At 34.9% G+C, this 21,291-nt stretch overlaps 1 long non-coding RNA gene across 1 annotated transcript in view; it reads right to left on the minus strand.

The window, feature by feature from the left end:
* Positions 1-258: 258 nt before the first annotated feature.
* The window catches only part of LOC139039797 (uncharacterized), a 166,010-nt gene continuing 144,977 nt past the window's right edge, over positions 259-21,291 (minus strand). The window contains exons 2-4 of the long non-coding RNA XR_011493009.1: positions 10,938-11,007; positions 9,285-9,328; positions 259-8,391 (exon numbers count right to left, since the gene is read on the minus strand). This is a non-coding gene — a long non-coding RNA (uncharacterized lncRNA). The remainder of the gene's footprint in view (positions 8,392-9,284; positions 9,329-10,937; positions 11,008-21,291) is intronic.

The following is a 21,291-nucleotide window of genomic DNA, read 5'->3' on the forward strand; positions in this document are numbered from 1 at the left end:
GTTTTAAATATAAACTCCCACTGGAGTTTCAGAGAAGTAGTCTTTACTTAACATATACTTACTCCAAAAACTTAGACTTTTTTTTCCTTTTTAAAGATTTGCACCTCAGCTAACATCTGTTGCCAATCTTCTTTTCTTCTTCATCTCCCCAAAGCCCCCTAGTACATAGTATATTCTACTTGTAGGTCCTTCTAGTTGTGGCATGTTGGACGCCTCCTCAGCATGGCCTGACAAGCGGTGCCATATCTGCGCCCAGGATCCAAACCAGGGAAACCCTGGGCCACCGAAGCGGAGAGTGTGAACTTAATCACTCTGCCACGGGGCTGGGCCCCAAAACTTAGACTTTCTGAGAATGAAAAAAAAAAAAATTGTTCAAGTAGATTGAACACATGAGTCATTTCTATGGCACCATAAGTTAGGTGCCAGGTGTTCAGGGACCAGATACCCACTTTGCTCAGAGGAGATGCTGAGACACATTAGGTTCATAAATTGGGACATGTAAGAATATATAAACAAGATCAATTCTGACATATAACTTAAAAAACATAGACCATAGTTTCAGATCAGATGATTAAAACCTGACAGTATTTACAAATTTGTGTTACTTATTATGATTTCAAAAGTTTCTCATAAAATCACGCCATGATTTTTACAAGAAAAGCTTTCCTAAGACTCTACCTGATATGAGAGAAAATAATGCCGCATTAAAAAAAATTTCTTTTACATAGATTTTTATGTTAAAAATATTTTTAAAAAATAGATCTGCCTGAGAAAAATAATTCAACTAGGACATTAAAAAATGCTTGCTATATTAGAAGCATACTTCTGCACAATTCTTCTGGAGAAAACAAACGAACAAACAAGCAAGCAAGTAAGCAAACAAAAAGTATGTGTAGAAAAAATATTGATGGGCACACTAATCTCTATTCAGTTTCCTGAGTAACTGCCATAATTACAAGGTAGGGTTGTCAGAGTGTTTTGCGGTTTCATCATTTACAGAATCTGCACATTTAAATGTGAAAAGGATTGGCATAACACTTGGCGCCTCATATTATTTTAAATTATAATGAGCAAGTTGATGTGAGAATATAAAGGACAATGAATATGTCAGTTTGTTATTCAGGAATCCCCAGCAATATAAAATCAGCAATAATAAATGTTTAGTTTTGTTTTATTTATATGTGTCAGGCATTGATTATACCATCCACTACTATATGTCAGTTAAAGTGAATTAACTGTATCAACCTTTTATCAACACAGTTATACCTCAAAAATACTTTGCTCAGATGTGATCAGTGTGCAGAAAAAATACGTGAATTTCAGATATTTATCTTGCTTTCTAGTTGTGTGGAGAGGGATGAATTCTTGTCTTGATTATACCATTGATACCAAGAGCAGTCCAAAAATTAGATTTTGCTACAGTCTTTGTGAATATGCTTGTTACCGTATCATGGGATTATGTGAGGTGAGTGTTAGGGTGTGTGAGCGTGCGTGTGTATTTTATACAAGGAAAGAGCACCTGAGTACTCTTGAACAGAGTCAGTGTTCTTTGAAAAGTAGCACATTCCATGATGGGAAGAGACAGCCTGAGTCATCTCTTTGTAGACAGAGAGCAAGAATGCTTTATATAAATATCCAAAAATAGTGTTTATAAAGAGTTCAGCTTGAAAAGGAGATTACTATTGTTTATATCATGACAATTTTAATACCCATAAAAATTATTAGCTTTAACTGGAAAAGGTTGAGTTGGCATTTTCTCTTGAAAAGCTGATCAAAGCAGGGTGAAGTAACTCATTTATATATGAAATATGAAATACTTTGAGGTGTTCAAATCGAACACCTCATTACTAGGAATTTTTGTAGTAATAGTGTTTATTGTGACAAGCTTTTGTTTGATTTTCTACCATATGTGAAGGCAATATTCTTAAAAGACTGAAAAGATGAGAATAACTAACTTAATAGCGAGAGAAGACAGTGGACTTCAACAATTCCTCTAATCAGGCTTGAATTCTGGGCCTACCAGGGGAACCTATAGCTGAGAAATTTGCCTTTGATTCACCCAGCTCATGGTAAACACTTAAAACGTGTTGAGGTTGTTCCTCATTCCTTTTAACTTATGAGCCAGCAGAACCTTCTAGCTGGAGTCTCCAGAACAATTAGAAGAATCTCCAGGAATTTAACTATGGGCCAGCTTCTTGAAGAACTTGATTGTATTTTGACTTTCATCAGTTGGTGTGTTTGGCCATTGTGTATGTTTGTGACTGAAGGACTGTGCAAGCTTGCCTCTGAAAAAAATGTTATGGTATACTCTGATTTAGCAGTTTTCTATAAACAAATAAATGGCATTCTTTACATATGTAAGATCTTCTATTATTTGCCTATTCTGTTAAACTGTATTTCTTTCAACCATATCACTCTTGAGGCTGTCAAATAAAGGTCTAATCTAAAATTCGTTATCCAAGCTGTCTCTTCTTACTTTAGTGAGAAAACTACATTGACATAAACAAAGGGTCTAAATGAAACACATGTCATATGTTCTATAATAGAGTAATATTCAGAAATAAAGAACAAAAAGCATGAATGCTAATTTTGTGTAATTCTGATATAGTGCTGTTTAGGATCAAATATCATCCTTTTAATCAAAGCCATTTTCTTCTACAATATAGTCCAGTGTGAAACACAAAAGTCAGTACTTCACATGACTGAAATTAGAATTATTGAAATAGCATTTGAATAGCACAAAGAATTTCAAAACAAAATTAATTTTCTAGGCATGAAGGAGAAATAACATCTTGATCATTTTAGTTCTAGAAAGCTGAATTAAAAGTTTCTTCATGATTCACATAAAGTTCATTATCAGTTAACTAAATTTCTCCAAGACTAACATTGATTTCATAGTATTAGATTGTATATAAACATGGGAATACATCTGCTACCATCATCTATAGACAATGGTTCAGTACATCTGGATAGGGCAAAGTAACAGCTAAGGATTGAGGTATGTTCCCCTCAAAATTCATAAACCAAATCTCTAACTCCCAGTACCTCAGAATGTGACTATTTGGAGATAGGGCCTTTCAAGAGGTAATCTAGTTAAAATGAGGTCTTTAGGGTGGGCTTTGCTCCAATCTGACTTGTGTCTTTGTAAGAAGGGGAGATTCAGGTTTTAGAGAAATACCAGGGATGCATGCTCACAGAGGAAAGACCATGAGAAGAAATAACAAGAGGGGAGCCGCTTTCAAGCCTAGGAGAGAGGCCTCAGAAGAAATCAAATCTACTGGCGCCTTGATCTTAGACGACTAGCCTCCGGAACTGTGAGAAAGTAAATTTCTGTTGTTTCTGCCACCCAGTGGATAGTATTTTATGTCTACTCTAGCAAACTAATATAGTAACTGTATATTTTAAATATTCTTTAATTTATTTATAACTCATTGCTATAGTTAGAAATAAACACTAACTTTTTGGCATGCATTGTATATGAAATATTCATTTTGATGTTTTCTCAGTTTTTTGTATAAATTTCATTTTTACTAGGATATAACTTCTCAACTTAAGTTAATATGGAAACATCTGTTTTTTAAATCATTTTCCTTGACCGTGTTACAAATAATTAAGCCCCTTCTAACAACAAAATTTGCTCCCCCAAAACATCAAAGGATATATGCAGCAACTAGAGGAAATACGCTTCAAGTGAATCTTTGAAAATAATTCAGTCTTTTGTAATATTATAGATTGATTTCAGCTATCAGATTGTCTTTTAGACCCACACATCACAATACATAAATATGTTTATATATAATTGTAACGAAATGGAAGAGACGTTAAAACAAAAGAGAGAGAAGGACTTGTTGAGATAACTCCAAAGGAGTGAAGTTACAAAGGACTTTAGGAAAATTATAACAGTCACATTTTGCCATGGAATTTAGAGGAAATTGATCTTGAACTAGGGAATTGGAAAAGTTTACAGATAGAGAATTCTAAGCACACCAAAATTAACTGAAATTATAGTAGGAGATGGTTACATAGGTTTCAAAGTACAGTATGGAGAAGGAAAAAATGATAGCATAATGGATTGTACAGTTTCTAACTCTAAAAGGTGAGACAAGCTGCTGTGACCACATCTTTAAAGAGTCAGGTGAAATTTGGATATATTCAAATCCAATTATAAGGATCCAAATTTAGAGTGAAAGATATTTGAGAAAGAGGGCTGAATTGTCACCTCAGTTAAAATGATATCAAAACAAGTGACTGAAGGACTAGGGTGGACTCAGCCATCCTCTAGCTTGTGTGTGTGGCATCTAAGGCCCTTTTCAAAGATATGGACCAGAGCGCATAGGGTGTGATGAGATATAGGTTGTAATGTGCATTGATTTCCATGAGGAGTAGAGAAGATATTCCACAACTAGCTTGGAGGATACAGTGATGTTGTGGGGGAAATGTTATTGTCTTACTTAAATCACCAATTGGAACATGTCACTGGAGAAAATAGTCTGTGGCAATGTTGCCTAACCAGAATGCATAATTGAGGTGGCCATTATATGCAGATGGCGGTCTCTGCCACCGTCATTCTCTAGTTGTTGTTGAGCTAAATGTACCCAGTTTTAATTGAGTATGCTAGATGTGAACTTGCGGAGCTTCTTAATCTCTCCTCTGGAATAAACACCAAGCAATACAGAAATCTGGGGAAGAGGCAAGAGGTCACTGCTATGATCAAGGTAATGGTGAGGATAGGAGCTTTCTCACTAACTTATTTTCTAATTCCCCCACCTGGCTTATAGGTAAGGCAGATGTGCATGGAGGCTGGAAGTGGACAATTGAAGATTAAAGGAAGTGATTTCTTTAATAGCTGAAACCATACTCAGCATGGCAAATAATGTACAATAAAGTTATGGACAAAGGTGATTAGTATATTTTATTGGATTAGTTATTACATTTTTCCACTTTTATTTATGAATTCAGCTAAGGACAATTTTCATTTATATGGGCTAGCCTCCAGTACACATTACATACTATAGACTGCATTATTGGTAATGGCTCTTCTTTTGAGCCTTCGAGAGACAGTTTATGGGAATCCTTATGGCACAACCTGACTTTGCTGGAATTAGAGGTTGAACGTGCCCAACTTGCAGTTTCATGGAGAATGAATAATGTTGAGTGAATACTTTTTACAAAAACTTTACTTATAGTATGAATTTTGGCTTTTTGCATTTAAAATCAGTCCATCTTAGCCACATATAATATTTTTTTGGCTTATGTATTACTATATTTGATATAATATAAGGATTACATTTTTTATTAATCTTCTTTCCATATGCTTGACATAAATATCCCCATTTTTTTTCCCCTAGTCTTTCTGAATAATTTGTTTTAGGAGAGTTTTTCTTTTGTTTTACAGAGTATATAATTGATTCCCACAGATGATCACATCAGCCAAAATCCTTGCTCTCTCCTTACAGATTGTCTTCATCCAGCTGACTTAGCTAACCAGACAAAAAATTAGAACTTGGGTCTTTGGCCAGTAATATATTATAAAACTGTAAACTAAATATTATCAAAGTAATATTATATTTAAAGTAATTACTCATTTATATGTGACAATAATGCAAAGTTACATAGTGAATTTATTTGTACTACCTTGCTGAAGAAATAGAAAAAGCCTTACTGGAAAAATGGCAGCACACAAGGTATCGAATGAGGATGTGCAAATCACAAAATTCAAACCTTGATTACTTGGACAGACCTTAGTCTTGCAAAAATACTAGTTGCAGTTTTCCATAACCATAAGTTTTGTAGACTATGGTTTAATGTTAAAACTGGCCATCTCAGTAAGATAAGAGAGAACAAAATTGGAGAAAAAACATATTCTGGTGACTTCCGAAATATTAAAATTTTAAAGCCAAGTGAGTTATCAAAGTAACAAAATTATCTCTCTCTATATATGCTAATATTAAATGAGAAGCAAAAATTGTAAAGGTAATGGTTAATAGGCTGTTAGAATTATTGTTGTGTAATTTCCTCAAAATTGGTTTGTTATGGGAAATTGATGATGCCACTTTCCATTTGAAATGATTTTTCTGAACTTCTTTATACGCAGCAATGTATTTTCTGTGTAGAATCCCTCTCTAGGCAAATCATATTCGGACCTCAAGGTGTGGATTTCCCCCTCGCATACATGCACAGCGTTCATTTATAAAGCTTGAACTAATTCTTATTTAAACTCAAGAAACAATATTATTCTTGTACAAAACCCAAAACCAACTAATCACCAGAGCGTTTGAAGAAGTATAGAACCATCGGAAGTCTTTACTTTTTCTTTCCTCCCTTTGTTCATTTGTTCCTTCCTTCCTCCCTCTTTCCTTCCTTCCTTCCTCACTCTCTCTGTCTTTCCTTTGTTCCCCTCTTCTTCCTCTTTGCTTCCTTCCCATTGTTTCTTCCTGTCTTTCTATCTTACTGTCTTTCTTCATTTTTCCTCCCTTACTTGCATTCTCATTCTTTTTTTTCCCTCATGTTTTGAACTGATATTATCCTCTTGAACATTGTATTTATGACTTTCCTCCAAAAGGGCTAACTGTGTCACTGTTCAAAGCCAAGCCTCCACTCCTACCTCTACAATAATGCACAAAAAGTATGATGCTTTCCTCTTAGTGTATGGTTCAAGATTTAAACTCTGTTCTTTCCATCAAATAAGGGTATATCATATTAATATTATTTATGATCTATATACAGAAACTATGTAAATCCAAGCTCCTAAATGACATTTTGGCATTATTTGATAAGTGAATGAATGAGTAAAATAATTAAAAGAAAAAGCAGCATATATACAAAATGTCAAATAGATTAACTTTCAAGGACTTTAGTTAATTATGAAAGTAGATACATTTAGTTCTATTCGCTCTGGAAATAATGCAAAAATGATATTAAAGAAATGAAAGCACAAACGCTCATAAGTGCAAAGAGAATAAGAGAAGAAACAGTAAGAGATAATAGCCATAAATATATATTTTTAAAGATGAAATGTGGTTAGAAGAGCTACAGAAGCTGGATGCTATGCTGCAGGAGCCAGAAAAGGAGGGTGTAATGAAAACAAAGAGAAGGTGAGGTATTTGGTCAAAAACTGTGGGATTGCTTGAACACCTCTATAAAGAGATTGTTAAAGTGCAGGTCTCCACTTAGACTCTACAAATAGGACATTACTTTATTAACCACTGCGTAACATGGAACAGGTTGAAGTAGACAGTTGCCATTCTCAGTTACACAAGGCACAACTGAGAAGAGGGATAAAGGACAAACAAAAATGGGAGGATCAGTTACACAGCTACATGCATATTGGTGACAATCTCTTCCTCTTTTCCCTCGTAAGTGAATCCACATTTAGGTTGCAAAGAAATTGCTAAAACTAAACTCTGAAATCATGGAACAGAGGTAGCCTATTATGTAAGAAAGGAAATGCAAAATCAATGTCATTAAGTAAATACCTATTTGCCCTTTCTTCACGTGGTTCAGCTTTAAAGCCAGTAGCAGCTAGGAACATATTCCCCTAGGCAGGAGACTGAGTATTTTTATCTGGAGGCAAAGAGGAGTTCCAGAGAAAGAACCTGTAAACACTGTGAGAATGTGAGGGTCCCCAACCAATAAATAACAGCAAGCCCCCAAACTGACAAGCCCCAGCCATTAAGTCAAGATATGAATGATAAAGAGCAAAGTAAATAGAATATGGGACCAGGAGGAAATAATGCACAGTAGGCACAGAACAAACTGCAAGGCAATAATGATAAACAAGAATTGGATACTATATAAAAGAATGATCAGAGAGTAAGAAAGAACCCTCAGGAATGAAAAATAAAGAATAAAATATTTATCAAACTATTCAGGTTTTAAAAAAACTCTCAGAAAGAAAAATTGAAAGCAAAATACCTAAAACTGAGATCAAAAATAAAAAATACAACCAAAATGAGAGGTAGAAATGAGATAAAGACAAGAAAATTAGATAATCAATCTCTGCAATGCAGTAACTAATAAAAACCATAACATGAGAAATCTGAAAAAATGCAAGTGAGGAAATTGACAAAAAATTATTCGTGAAAACTTTCTAGACTTAAATGATATTTTTTCAGGTTTGATGAACCCACTGAAATCTGACACAATTAACTTTTTAAAATATCACCACAGGGCCGGCCTGGTGGTGCAGCAGTTAAGTTCACACGTTCTGCTTCTCAGCGGCCCGGGGTTCGCCGGTTCGGATCCCAGGTGCGGACATGGCACTGCTTGGCATGCCATGCTGTGGTAGACGTCCCACGTATAGAGTAGAGGAAGATGGGCACGGATGTTAGCTCAGGGCCAGTCTTCTTCAGCACAAAGAGGAGGACTGGCAGTAGTTAGGTCAGGGCTAGTCTTCCTCAAAAAAAAAAAAAAATTTTTAAATTTAAAATATCACCACAGCAAATCTCAGAAATGTTAGAACCCAGGGATAAAAATAAAATGGTAAATCTTCCATGGAAGGGAAAATAAGATTGGAGAAGCAAAACAGTACTAATGATTCCCAGCAGCAGTATTGGAACTGAAAGACAATGGAATAAAGTCCAGAAATCCAAGAAAATATTATTTTCAACGAAAAATTCTACATGCATACAAAGGCAAAGATATAATAAGAGTAATTTCAAATATCAACATATCAAAACTTTACCTTCATCATTTCCTAGGAAATTAATAGATGGTCTGTTCCCTAAAATTTGTGAAATAACCCAAGAAAGAGGAAATAAACCTATCTTCTGAACAAGGAATCCAGAAATCCAACACAGGCACAATATGAAGGTGTCTCTGAAAGCTGACTGAGAATCAAGTCTCCAGAATGGAACAGGTGAATGTAGGTCCCCATGCAGGTAATGAGACTAATATTTGATATGTTTGAATTTGAAATAAGAGGAAGAAACAAACTCAACGCACAGTTGGAAGAGATGGTGGTAAACACATTAAAGATAAGCGAATGATATGGTAACTTTTAACTTCCAAAAAATTATCAGAAAAATATAATCAATATTCTCAATAGGGAAATATATTTAGAAAGATATATTAAAGTAGGTACTCAATGAATACTGACTTCATGAATGAATGCTCACATGATGAATGAATTATTAATCACAATCAATAAAAGAGAATCATCTCAAATGATACTGTGAAGGAGGAAAACAAAGAAGTGAAGCAGGGAAAATATATACATAATTAGGAAAGAATTAAGCAAAATATAATGTTTAAAGTTCTCTGTATAAAAATCATCCTATGTTTACCTTTAGGATTATTTTCATGAAATTCATCTTTTGCATCTTGAGATCTAGAAGATTCAGGAAATGAGAAGAGAAATCAAGGTGTTATAGAAATCATCCTGTCAATATAAATAAGATATGATTAATCAGATTGGGAAAATAGGGCATGTTAAAATATAATCAAATAAAGGCTGAAATTAATAGTGGAGTCTGCTATTACCAACGGACCAGGACTAACATGTGGTAGATGAGACTCTTGCTTGGGGTGCAAAATTTAAAGTTTTGTCAAGAAACTTAGTAATCAGGAAAAAATATTTTAAAGCAAACTTTTTTTAAAAAAATAAAAGTTAATGCAAAAAATCTATGATGAACAGAATATTACATTTTTTAAACTTAAATTTATTAACAGATTCTTTGAGGTCACCACCATGTGTGGGGTGTGTGTGGAATATTATTACTGATAGGAACTGAGGAGACCAGACCTTAGCTTCAGCAGTTGAATATACATTGTATATACTATAATATATTTCAGTAGTGATGGTAACAGCAGTGAGGATGACAATGACAAGAGTGTGGATAGAACTAATAGCAAGAGTTTCACAGGTGTGAGGTTCCCCACTTCCCCTGCTGGGTCTATTCCAAAAGTGTGGGGACATAATTTTGCCAAAGACTTAGAAATTAAGAAAACAAGTAAAACATCTGATTTTGGTGAGTAATGTAAGCCTTCCCTACAACTGCCACAAAAATAATTTTTGTAGGAAGCAGAGACTCTGAATTATTCTGGCAGAGATAAATGATGCCTTCCAGTTTGAGTGTCAGTAAAGATGACTGGAGTTTGCACCTGTGTACTTACAGACTAAGCTTAATCTAGAAGTCTCAGGAATCATAAGCAAAGGTCAAATATGCACACAGGTCAACCACCTAATTTGCTATCTCTGGGTCACGTTCCACTGTCTTCATGGTCTTCAGTCTTCATCACGCGTGGGGAAGGGCACTGAGGAGCAGGGAAGCATGCCCATTGCAATTCCAATAGTCTCATTCAAGGAACTTTTTCAACTATGGTGCTATGAAGAGGTTGGTGAAATCCTTTCTTCAAAAAATTGGACCAAATTTACCCAAACTATGCTATCCAAGCTCTAGAAATAGACGAAAGGCAGATAGTAAATTGAGAGACATTTATTCCTGAAAAACTGAGGGATCTTCATGAAAGAACAGCATTGGTCTGTGGCTTTCTTGCCTAATGCCACTCTTATTCCTCCATAGTTGATGTAAGTTATAGTCTTACAAGTATGTGTCTGACCTGAAAAGCAATCAGCCTTGTCCCTCAGAGGGGGAAAAATGGATCTGGGACCAGGGCAAAATCCCACAGCTTTGTCCTTTAATAGTAGTGAACCTGGTAGGAAACAAATGGGTAAAACTCAAACCGTTTTTGTGTGTGAGGAAGATTAGCCCTGAGCCAACATCCACCACCAATCTTCCTCTTTTTGCTGAGGAAGACTGGCCAAGAGCTAACGTCCATGCCCATCTTCCTCTACTTTATATGTAGGACACCTGCCACAGCATCACTTGATAAGTGGTGCGTAGGTCTGTGCCCAGGATCCAAACCCACGAACCCCGGACCACTGAAGTGAAGTGCACCAACCCAGCCACCACGCCACTGGGCCAGCCCCCTCAAACCTTTTATAGCCCAAGTTTGTGGTCCTGGTTGGGGTAGGTGCCAACAAGCCAGCAATTTAACCAGGAGATCCTGAAAGGAAAGAGCCATAGAATGATTATATATGTCTTCACATATACCTAGTTCTTATGAAACTGCACACAAGACCAGGAGACATTCAAGAGGGCTTGGTGGAATGTAAAGGCCATGAAGGACTTGACAAGTGGCTGACCTTCGAGTGTACTTCCTAGCCTAACCACTCTGGTACAATCGGCGGTGGGTGGAAGCATTGCAGGCTTGAGGTTTTGGAGTACTAACTTTGCCTAAATTGTTGACTAAACATTGAACTACACACATAAGGACTGACCACTTGGAAATCAGGCTAATAATACAAAGAAGAATCTAAACATCAGGTAGAAACATCAATGGGCATGTACAGAAGGAGAAACAGTCCAGGAGTCCAGCATAAAATAGTATGTGCGACCCAAACTCAGTGATGGAAATGGACTCTGAGTGGGCCTGGATGTTGGCTTTATCAGACAAGACTTACAAAGGTATATTATAAATATGTTCAAAAAATTAAAAGAAACTATGCTTAAAGGATAACATAATATATATTTTTCAAAAGTTCTACTTGAAACAACAGGTAGAAGTTAAATAGACTTTATTAGCTCAATAAGTGAAATGACTTTAAAGGTGAATACATTTTTAAAAGGTAAAGTGATAACCATAAGGCAAAAAGACAATAAACATGTTTTGAATGAATTGGTTCCATTTCCATGTCGTTTTCCAATGGCATACTACTAGGCTAGACACTGGGGAGAATTTTATTTCTATAACGTTTAAACTTTTCCTTCAAGGGTTTTAAAAATGACTTCTAAATTATATGAAAAATATCTTGTATTAAAATTGGGTCACTGTATTTATGATGATCACATTCCCATTATTTTTAGCACTAATTGTATTTTATTTAAACAAATTTCTTTTTGGTTATTTTACCAAAAATTACATTCAGGGAACTTACTTGATAAGAAATATTATATAGATTAGGACAGACACACGCCACTAAACAAAAGACTAAAAAGTAGAACAACCTCAGCAGAATTAAAATTTGAATGAATAATTCACCAGCTGTTATTATTACAGCTCAAATATGTGTATTTCAGTCGAAACACTTGGGATTTCTAATTGTTCACAGTCAAATTCCATTTGATTTCCTTAATCTATTTTTCTTCTTTGATCTCCCATAATCTGCAGTCCTGTATTAGTGGCTTTTATTAATCGTAATTTTTTTCTACTGAAGGGAATTAGTATCTGAACATCTGAGCTTTGCATATGAGTGTATAAAATTGTCACAGCTCTGAGTGAAAGCTCTTACTTTGGCATAGGTGCTATGCTTAAAAACAAGGTTATAGTACTTAAAAATAGAGCATTTACTTTTAAGAGATAAAGTTTTATATTTTGCAAGGACACATCTGTTTGAAATTTCTTTAGTCAGTAACATGTATTATAATATCTTATAGCCGCGCAATAGATTGTGGTTTCTACAACTGATGTACGTGAACAATTTCCAGATATTTGGAGATCATCTGAATTTATGTTAAAAAAAAAACCCACACAAAATATAAATAAGTGTGTTTATCTTTCAGGAGTGAGAGAAACTCCAGTTCTCAGAGGAGTCCATGAACCCAAAATAACATCAAAATCTACATAGAAATTGGAGAGTGAGTTCATATATGAGTATATGTGTGTGTGTGTAATTAAAACAATCACTTTAAATAGAATGAGAAGCCTTAGAAAATATAATCTATCTGATAGTAATTACTCTCAATCATCAGTCAACGTATACAAGGGAGGTTTAGCATTTTAAGTAGACATAAGATTGGAATTGCTTGGTTATATGCTAAAAGAACTCTCATGCCAATATACTTCATGGTGTAGTACACTTGCCATACTCACAGCTTGGGCAAATTCACTTTATTAAATGGGATTCTGAATATACAGATGCAGAAATGTTTGCTTTCTGAGGCTGAAGAAATCAGAAATTATGGGGAGTGTGATTTGGGTTTGAAGACAATTCTTTACTGTTCATTGGTTTTCTTAAGATATCCTGAACTTCATTAAGTTCACTGATACAATGCAATGTATGTTTCACAAGAATGTATAAATTTCATATTGGGCCAGAAAAAAACAGTTAATGTATGGTAATACATTCAGAAATTGCAATGAATTCGAGCTTTAGGATTCTGTATAAAATGGGAAATTAGTTTTAAATTGATTGAACATAAGCATAATGTTATTGCTCATCAAAAATCAGTAGATGGTGATTTTTTTTTAGCCATAACAATTTTACTTCATAAATTAGTTCCTTTTGTATGTATTTTAGCCTTGACTGCTCCTGTACTAGTATAATAAAAGCATAAGTCTTGTTAATGAAAAACTATGCGGTTACTTTGTTTAAGAGACAGATTTGGACTAGATACAAGGTAGATTTCCTCCATACAAGTTGGAGGGCTTGGGTTTAGAGTGTGAACATATTACATATTAGAAAGCAAACACTTCAGTGAAGGTGGTTGTTGGATGAGAAGCACACAGGAGGACAGCTTCTTCAAGAACACGCTTTCCGAACAGTAGCTTTTACGTACTGGCCAGCTAAGAGACATTCAATAAGAGAGACATCGGGAAACATCAGAAAGACTGTGAATTGTGCTGCATTGCAGACCTTAGTTGGAGCCTCTGCTTTATTGCTCTTGTGACATAATTTCATATTTCTAAAAGTGGATTAAGGTAAAATTCCCCGGGACTCAATGAGTTGACACATGTAAAGCAGAGTTAAACACAGTAAAAATTAGTTATCCTTTATAAGTGAAGTCAAAAATCTGCTTTTAAGTAGCCTGATCTTCAGTTTTGGTGACAAGAATGCATCTTTCCTAGTCCCATCATGAGCCTTTAGTGTAATTCTCAGAAGAAAAGACTTTACAGTTGCTTTGGAGGATTAGCTGGGATGTTTCGATCTCTCCTGGAGAGAGACTCACTATGGTGAATCCTCTGTACAGTATGAAGGAATCTTTCTCCAGGAAGGTCTTTATATTCTTAAGAGAAAACATCCAGTTTCAACAATGAAATCTTTATGTATCAAAAGGGATTTACATCTGCAAAAGGACTGTAGTAACTTCTTTGGGGACCTTAAAATATAGTCTGATTTTTTTTTTTTAATAAACACACTCCTAATAACAGTTCTAAGATTTGAGTACCAACTCAATTCTCCTTTCTTCACAGTGCCTAGCATTTCTCCCAGATTTGTATTTGCATTCCCATAAAAACAATTAATTCAAAATATATATGCCATTTAAAAAAAGTATATATCTTTTTGCTTTCCCCTCTTTTATTTGAAAAATAGTAAATACTTCTTTACAAATATTCATGTGATGCCATTGAATAATGTAATGATCTTGTCGCCTGGGAAGGATTAGACAAGGAAATCTGCTTAGAGGAATAATTTGACCCTACACTTAAAATCTGGATTTTGAATATAAAATTTGAATGATAAATGCAAAATTCAAAAATCAAAATTCAAAATCATTTGAACTACTCAAATAAAAATAATGTCTCAATTTTTGTTATTTTTCAGATAAGTGGATTTTTTTTAGCTCTAAATACCAAGGAATTTGAGGAAGTTCTATAATAACAATGCGTTCAGGCTTCATGATTTAGAAAGTCTCAACATGTCCAGATAACATGCTAATATTAGGAGATTCACTGTTATGAATGTGTGCCCTGGAGAGCAGTCCAAGGATGTGACTGGAAAATCATTTGCCACAGAAATTAAACATGTGACACATGGATCCACTCAATCATCTCAGCAAAACTAAGAATAGACATGGGATTATCCAGGGAAGATCTGTAAAGGAGCCAGCCTCTTGTCTAATGGTCTGGACCCCTATGACATAAACAGGAGACCTACAAGGCTTTTGAGATTTTACATCACCACAAACACTGCCAGCTCAAAGGAAAGGAACAGAAGCACGAACTGAGAAAAGAATGCCAGAATTCCAAATTTCTACGGGTAGAAAACAGCTGATAGAGTTACTGAGCTGCAAACGTGCTACTTTTCAAGAAAAAGGAAAAACTAACTTTGAGGTAGAACCTTCAGCCCAGAAAGTGGGGTCACAGGTGCAGAGACAGATGCTGGTGTAACCAGGTGAGCAGAGGGCAACACCACAGACCTATAGGGTGGAGCACTGAGCCGCAACAGATTATTCTCAGTCCTTCAAATGTATTAGAATTTGTGCTACTTGATTTCAAACTTGCTTGGGGCCCATGACCCCTTCATTCCTCCCATTTTTTTTCTGGAACGGAAATGTCTATAACTGTTATCCTATGTCTGTCTGCCCTACCATCGTATTTTGGAAGCAGATAACCTGTTTTCCAGTTTTAAAGGTCCACAGATAAAGATGAATTTTGTCCCAGGGTGAATCATACTGTCAAAGATAAACAAAACCAGACAGTAGTTAAAGTGTTAAGGATAAATTTTAATCAGTTAAAACTATTGCAATAGGAAAAAGAGTCCAGCATGAACTGAACTCAACTTTAATTTGTGCAGAGGTTAATGGGAGATTGAGAAAGTAGAGAGTGAGGCGAGTGAGGCAATTGAGGGCTCAGTAGAATCAGGGAATTGAAAAATCAACAAGGGTTAGTCAGCGTAAACGTGATTAGGCCATTTGTGTCTGCTAGCTGGCAATTATCAAAGTTAGAATTCTACCTTCCCATAGTGACTGTGACATAAAGGTCTTATTCTCAGGTGTTGGTTGGCACAAACAGTAAATATTTTTGGCAGCCTTGATTTTTCTCCGTCAGACACTTTAAGAAGGCTAAGATCGTCTTAGGGATGTGGCTTGGGGCTTTTAGACGCTATGCCACTGTTTCTTCAAGTCTTCATAGGCCAAGGTTGAGGCCTAGTTGAATGGGGATCTCAGAGGAGCCTGGGCAGAGTTTGGTGTAGGATAGAATCTCTGTCAATACCCAGAGTCTCATCCATATTTGATTCAGACGACTTAGTTGATGAGATCTGTGGCTTTTGAGCTGATAAGATTTAGATGAGATTTTTTACTTAGAGTTGATGCTGTAATAGGATGAGACTTGTAGGCATATTGGGATGGGGTGAGTAACTTTTGCATGTAAGACAGATAGGAATGCTTGGGGGCTAAAGGGCAGACAGTGGTGGCCTTAATGGTGGCATCAAAAAGATATGTCCATATCCTAATCCCTGGAAACTGACTCACACTTTACATGGTAAAAAAAAAAAAAAAAAAAAAAAAGGAATATTACCTTATATTAAAAATACATATGTGATTAAGCTAAGGATTTTGAGAAGAGGTAACTTATTCTGCATTATCCAGGTGGGCCGTGAATCCAATGACAAATCTTTATAAGAGTAAAGCAGTGTAAGATTTGGTTGAAACACAGGGGAGAAGATACACAACCACAGAAGAGGAAGCCACAGAGGAAGACAAATGAAAACAATCAGTGATGCCACTAAAAACAAGGAATAGCAAGAAATGCCAAGGAATGCCAGAAGCTGGATGAGGCAGGGAATGGATTCTTCCTTAGAGCTGTTGGACGAAGTGCAGCAATGGCAACACCTTCATTTCAGACTTCTGGCCTCTGAGAACTATGAGACGATAAATGTATGCTGTTTAAAGCCAACAATTCAGTGATAATTTGTTACAGCAACCACAGGAAATTAATGTAAATTCCCTTGCGGATGCAAGATATGACCATGCTAGTTTTTTCACTATTCATTCTTAAAAAGTATTTGCCAGTAATGGTCTTGTCATCTATACATAGCTGTATTGATTTCTAATAGCGATCGCACATACATACTCATACACACACAGACACACACACTCCTATATGAATGCACATTCCAAATTGTAATGGGAAATGGGGACAAGTAGAAGTTGTGAGAAACAAAAATGCTTGCAATAAGTAAAAATATACATACTTTTGTAGTTGGAAAGAAAAAAATGCTTCTAAGTTTGAGTAAGATTTTATGTGAGATTTTATTATTTTTCCTGAATAGAGTAGATAAATTGCATTTCAAATGAAAATATAAATTTTCCTGAGAATACACTAATATTTCATTAAATTATGCACAAATGTTACTTTATATAATTACATTAATATATATTTGAGGAAATTAAAACTTCTTAGTCCTAAAATTTAAAGAAAAAGTAAACTTCATTTTTGTCCAAGGGGGAAAGAGATTCAAGCATGCTGCATAGTCATTAAATATCTTTTAACCCCTTTCCAATTGTTCGACTCCAGGATATAATCTTTTGCTCGATCTTAGCATTTCTCACTTATTGGCAATAACTTAATATAGTTGAATATAGTTGACCAAACCAGCACTCTCAGTCAACTTGATCTAATTGATATTTTAAAAATACTCCATCCAACAACAGCAGAATGTCTATTCTTCTCACATTCACATGGAACAGTCACCAAGATAGAACACATTCTGAGCCATAAAACACACCACAACAAACTTGCTTAGATTACAAGTCATACAAAGTATGTTCTAAGACCACAATAGCGTTAAACTAGAAGTCAGTAACAGAAAGATAGCTGGGAAATCCCCAAATACTTGGAGAATAAGCAATACACTTCTAAATAGTACATGAGTCAAAGAAGTTTCTCAAGTTGAACTAAGTGAAAATGAAAATAAAACTTATCAGGATTGTGGGGTTGCTAAAAGCATACTTAGAAGGAAAGTTATAGCATAAAATGCTTATTTTAGAAATAAAGAATGATCTAAAATCAATAATCCAAGTTTCAATTTTAGGAAAATAGAGATAGAAGAGCAATTTAAGCCTAAAACAAGCATAGGGAAAAAATTTAAATCTAAAAATCACTGTAACTGAAAACACAAAAATACTGAGAAAATCAAGAAAACCAAAAGGTGGTTCTTTGCAAAGATCAATAAACTGATAAGCTCTAGCCAGGCTGACTTGAAAAAAGAGAGAAGATACAAATTACCAATACCAGAAATGAAAGCAGGATCTCACTATCGTGTCATAACCATTAAAAGTATAGTAAAGATTGGGCCTGCCCAGTGGCGTAGCAGTTAAGTTTGCGTGCTCTGCTTCAGGAGCCCAGGGTTCAGGCATAGACCTACACACTGCTTATCAAGCCACACTGTGACAGGCACCCCACATATAAAATAGAGGAAGATAGGCACAGATGTTAGCTCAGGGCCAATCTTCCTCAGCAAAAAGAGGAGGATTGGCAGTGGATGTTAGCTCAGAGCTAATCTTCCTCAAAAAAAAAACTATAATAAAGGTATACTACAAACAATTCTAGCCCACAAATTTGACAACTGATGTGAAATGGTCCAATTTTCCGAAATGCACAAAATTTGCACGAGGAGAAAAACATAATCAGAATAGGCCCATATCTATTAAATAAATTGAATTAGTAATGAATAACCTTTCAAATAAGGAAGTACCGGGCCCAGAGATTTTCACTGATGAATTCTAAAAAACATTTAAGGAGAAAAAATGATACCAACTCTCCACAGTCTTTTCCAAAAAATAGAACTAGGGAGAATATTTTTAAATTCATTCTGTGAGACCAACACTTTCTAAATACCAAAACCAGGTACAATTATTAGAACAAAGGAAAACAATAGACTAATCACTGTCATGAATATAGGTGCAAAAGTTCTTGATAAATAGTAGTAAGTCAAATCCAACAATGTATAAAAAAATTATATACTGTGACCAGGTGCTCAAGACTGATACCACATTTGAAAATCAATCAATATAAACCACGACATCAACAGGGTAAAGAAGATAAATCGCTTGATCATATTAACTACGTAAAACAAAACTTGACAAACTCCAAAATCCATTATTGAAAAACTCTTAGCACATTAGAAATACAGGGACTTTCCCAAAATGACAAATACCTTCAAAAATTGTATAGCTAACATCATAATTAAATCTTGAGAAACTAGACACTTCACCTCTAAGACTGGGAACAAGATAAAGATGTCCTTCCAATCAATTCCATTCAACAAATGTATTATAAGACTGAGCTTAGGCAATAAAATGAAAAAAGGAAAACAAAAGCCATGTGAATGGGAAAAGAAGAAGTAAAACTGTTTCTATTCAAAGATAGCATGATTGTCTATCTAGAAATTCCCACAGAATGATTTAAAAAGATTATAAAACTCCTGTAACTAATATATGAGTAAAGTTTCAAGATGCAAGGTTAACTTACAAACATCAATTGCCTTGCTATATACTAATAATAAACAGTTGGAATTTGAAATTTAAAACAGAATACCATTTATAATAGTACCAAAATATGAAATATTTAAATACTAATTTAACAAAGTATGTTCATTATATATACATGAAAAACTACAACCATCTGATAAAAAAATCAAATGAGATGGAAATAGAGAGATATTCTGTGTTTCAAACTGGAAATGCTAATATTCTTCAGTATCAATTCTTCCAAAGCTGATCTATAGGTTCAATGAAACCTTGACCAAAATACCAGCAAGCAATTTTGTAGATTTAAAAAGAAAACAACTCCAAAGCTTATATATAAGGCAAAAGACAGAGAATAGTCAATACAATATTGAAGAGGAACAAAAGTTGGAGGGCTGACACTGATTTTAAGTTTAGTTGATAAAAATCTATCGATATTGGTTTATTAATTGTGGTAAATGTACCATAGTAATGTAAGATGCTAATAACTGGGAAAAGTGGGTTCGGCATATATAAGAACTTTCTATACTATCTTCTCAGTTTTTCTATAAATCTAAAACTGTTCTAAATAATAAAGTCTATTTTTTAAAAAGCAAATCTATAGAGACAAAGTGCATTCACACTTTCTGGGGTCTGCACAGAAGAACAGGACTTAACTGCTAATGCCCCTGAGGGATCTTTTTGGGATGTTGGCAATCTCCTAAAATTGGATTGTGTAATGGCTGCATAACTTTGTACATTTACTAAAAATTAATGAATTTTATGCTTAAAATTGGTAAGTTTTATTATATGTAAATTATACCTCAATAAAGCCAGTAAAAAAGAAAAATAAGTAGTATAAATACCAATATTAAACAGAAATTGTTGAGTCATACATAGAGATAAATATTTTGGCTGAAGAGAAAGCAGACAGTATAGAGAAAGAAAAAATTGATTAAAAGAGAGAAATAAGGAATAGGTACTGACATTTGGAAGTAGAGAAAGGAGAAACTCAACACCAACTTCTTTTACTATCAGCTATCTTTTATTATTATTATGTTAATTATTTTAATTTTACTAAGAAGATATATGCAATCTAACATAGCTTAGTCACTAAATATAGTTTTCATGGATGTAGCATAAATATCTCCTTGAATCAACTAAATACCAAAGAAGCTTTTGCTTGGTCCAAGACAAGACACAGGCATCCTATTAAATGTTCTCTTTTTTTGTGAATCGTAAATTCCTCACGGGATCTCTTGTACTTCTTCCTCTGGTCCCTATTTTGTGGAAGAGCTGGATAGACATACTCCTAATTCTTTCAGGACTCAAAGGGGAGTACAGCACATTTAAGAAATTCTGAGATCGGTCACATGTACCCAAAGCAGACCTCAAAGGGGAGTCCAAGTATAGGTTTTGGGTTTACACATCCTATTGACCTTACTGACCCTTGACCCTATGGACATGTGGGTGGCAGGAGGATTGCCCCAGCAGGCCCCTGAAAGCAATCTACCAGGATGAAGCCACAGTTATTTGAAGTAAAAATGAATATGACCCTTTTCTGTTCTAGATTCTTTGCTACAGAACCTATGTTGGGCTCTTTTTCTTATGATATTTGTAGTTAATTCTTGACTGTTTGCTTAGGAGAGGATATTCAAATGAGTTGTACCTCCTCCATAAGCTTTGTTAGATTTTTGTTTTTGTGTTATCTTCTTTACTTATTTTTTAATTGTTTGTTCTTAGAGGAAGAGAGAGTAAAAAGCATTCCGGTTTGTATAACATTAAAAAAGAAATTCAGAAATGATCAATGTGTGTCTGAATAAAACACAAAATTTTGACTCAGGCAACATGTTGATGTTACTTAGGAAAACAATTTTCTTTGCTGACCCTTTTTCTTTAGCCCAACTCTCTAATGTTGATGTTATGCAGAGTTGTTCTTGACTAGGAAGCATTATTAACTAGATTTTATTTAAGGGGACACCAAATAATTAGCACCCTTGTGTGTCACATAAATTCTTATCCTACTGGGGAAATAAAGATGTCAACATGTGGAGGCCAGAGTTTCATTTTCTTTTCGATATAGGCTGAGTTGGAGGACCTAGTTCATATATATGGGTAA

This window comes from Equus asinus, chromosome 11, assembly GCF_041296235.1.
Source record: "Equus asinus isolate D_3611 breed Donkey chromosome 11, EquAss-T2T_v2, whole genome shotgun sequence".
Taxonomy (NCBI): Eukaryota; Metazoa; Chordata; class Mammalia; order Perissodactyla; family Equidae; genus Equus; species Equus asinus.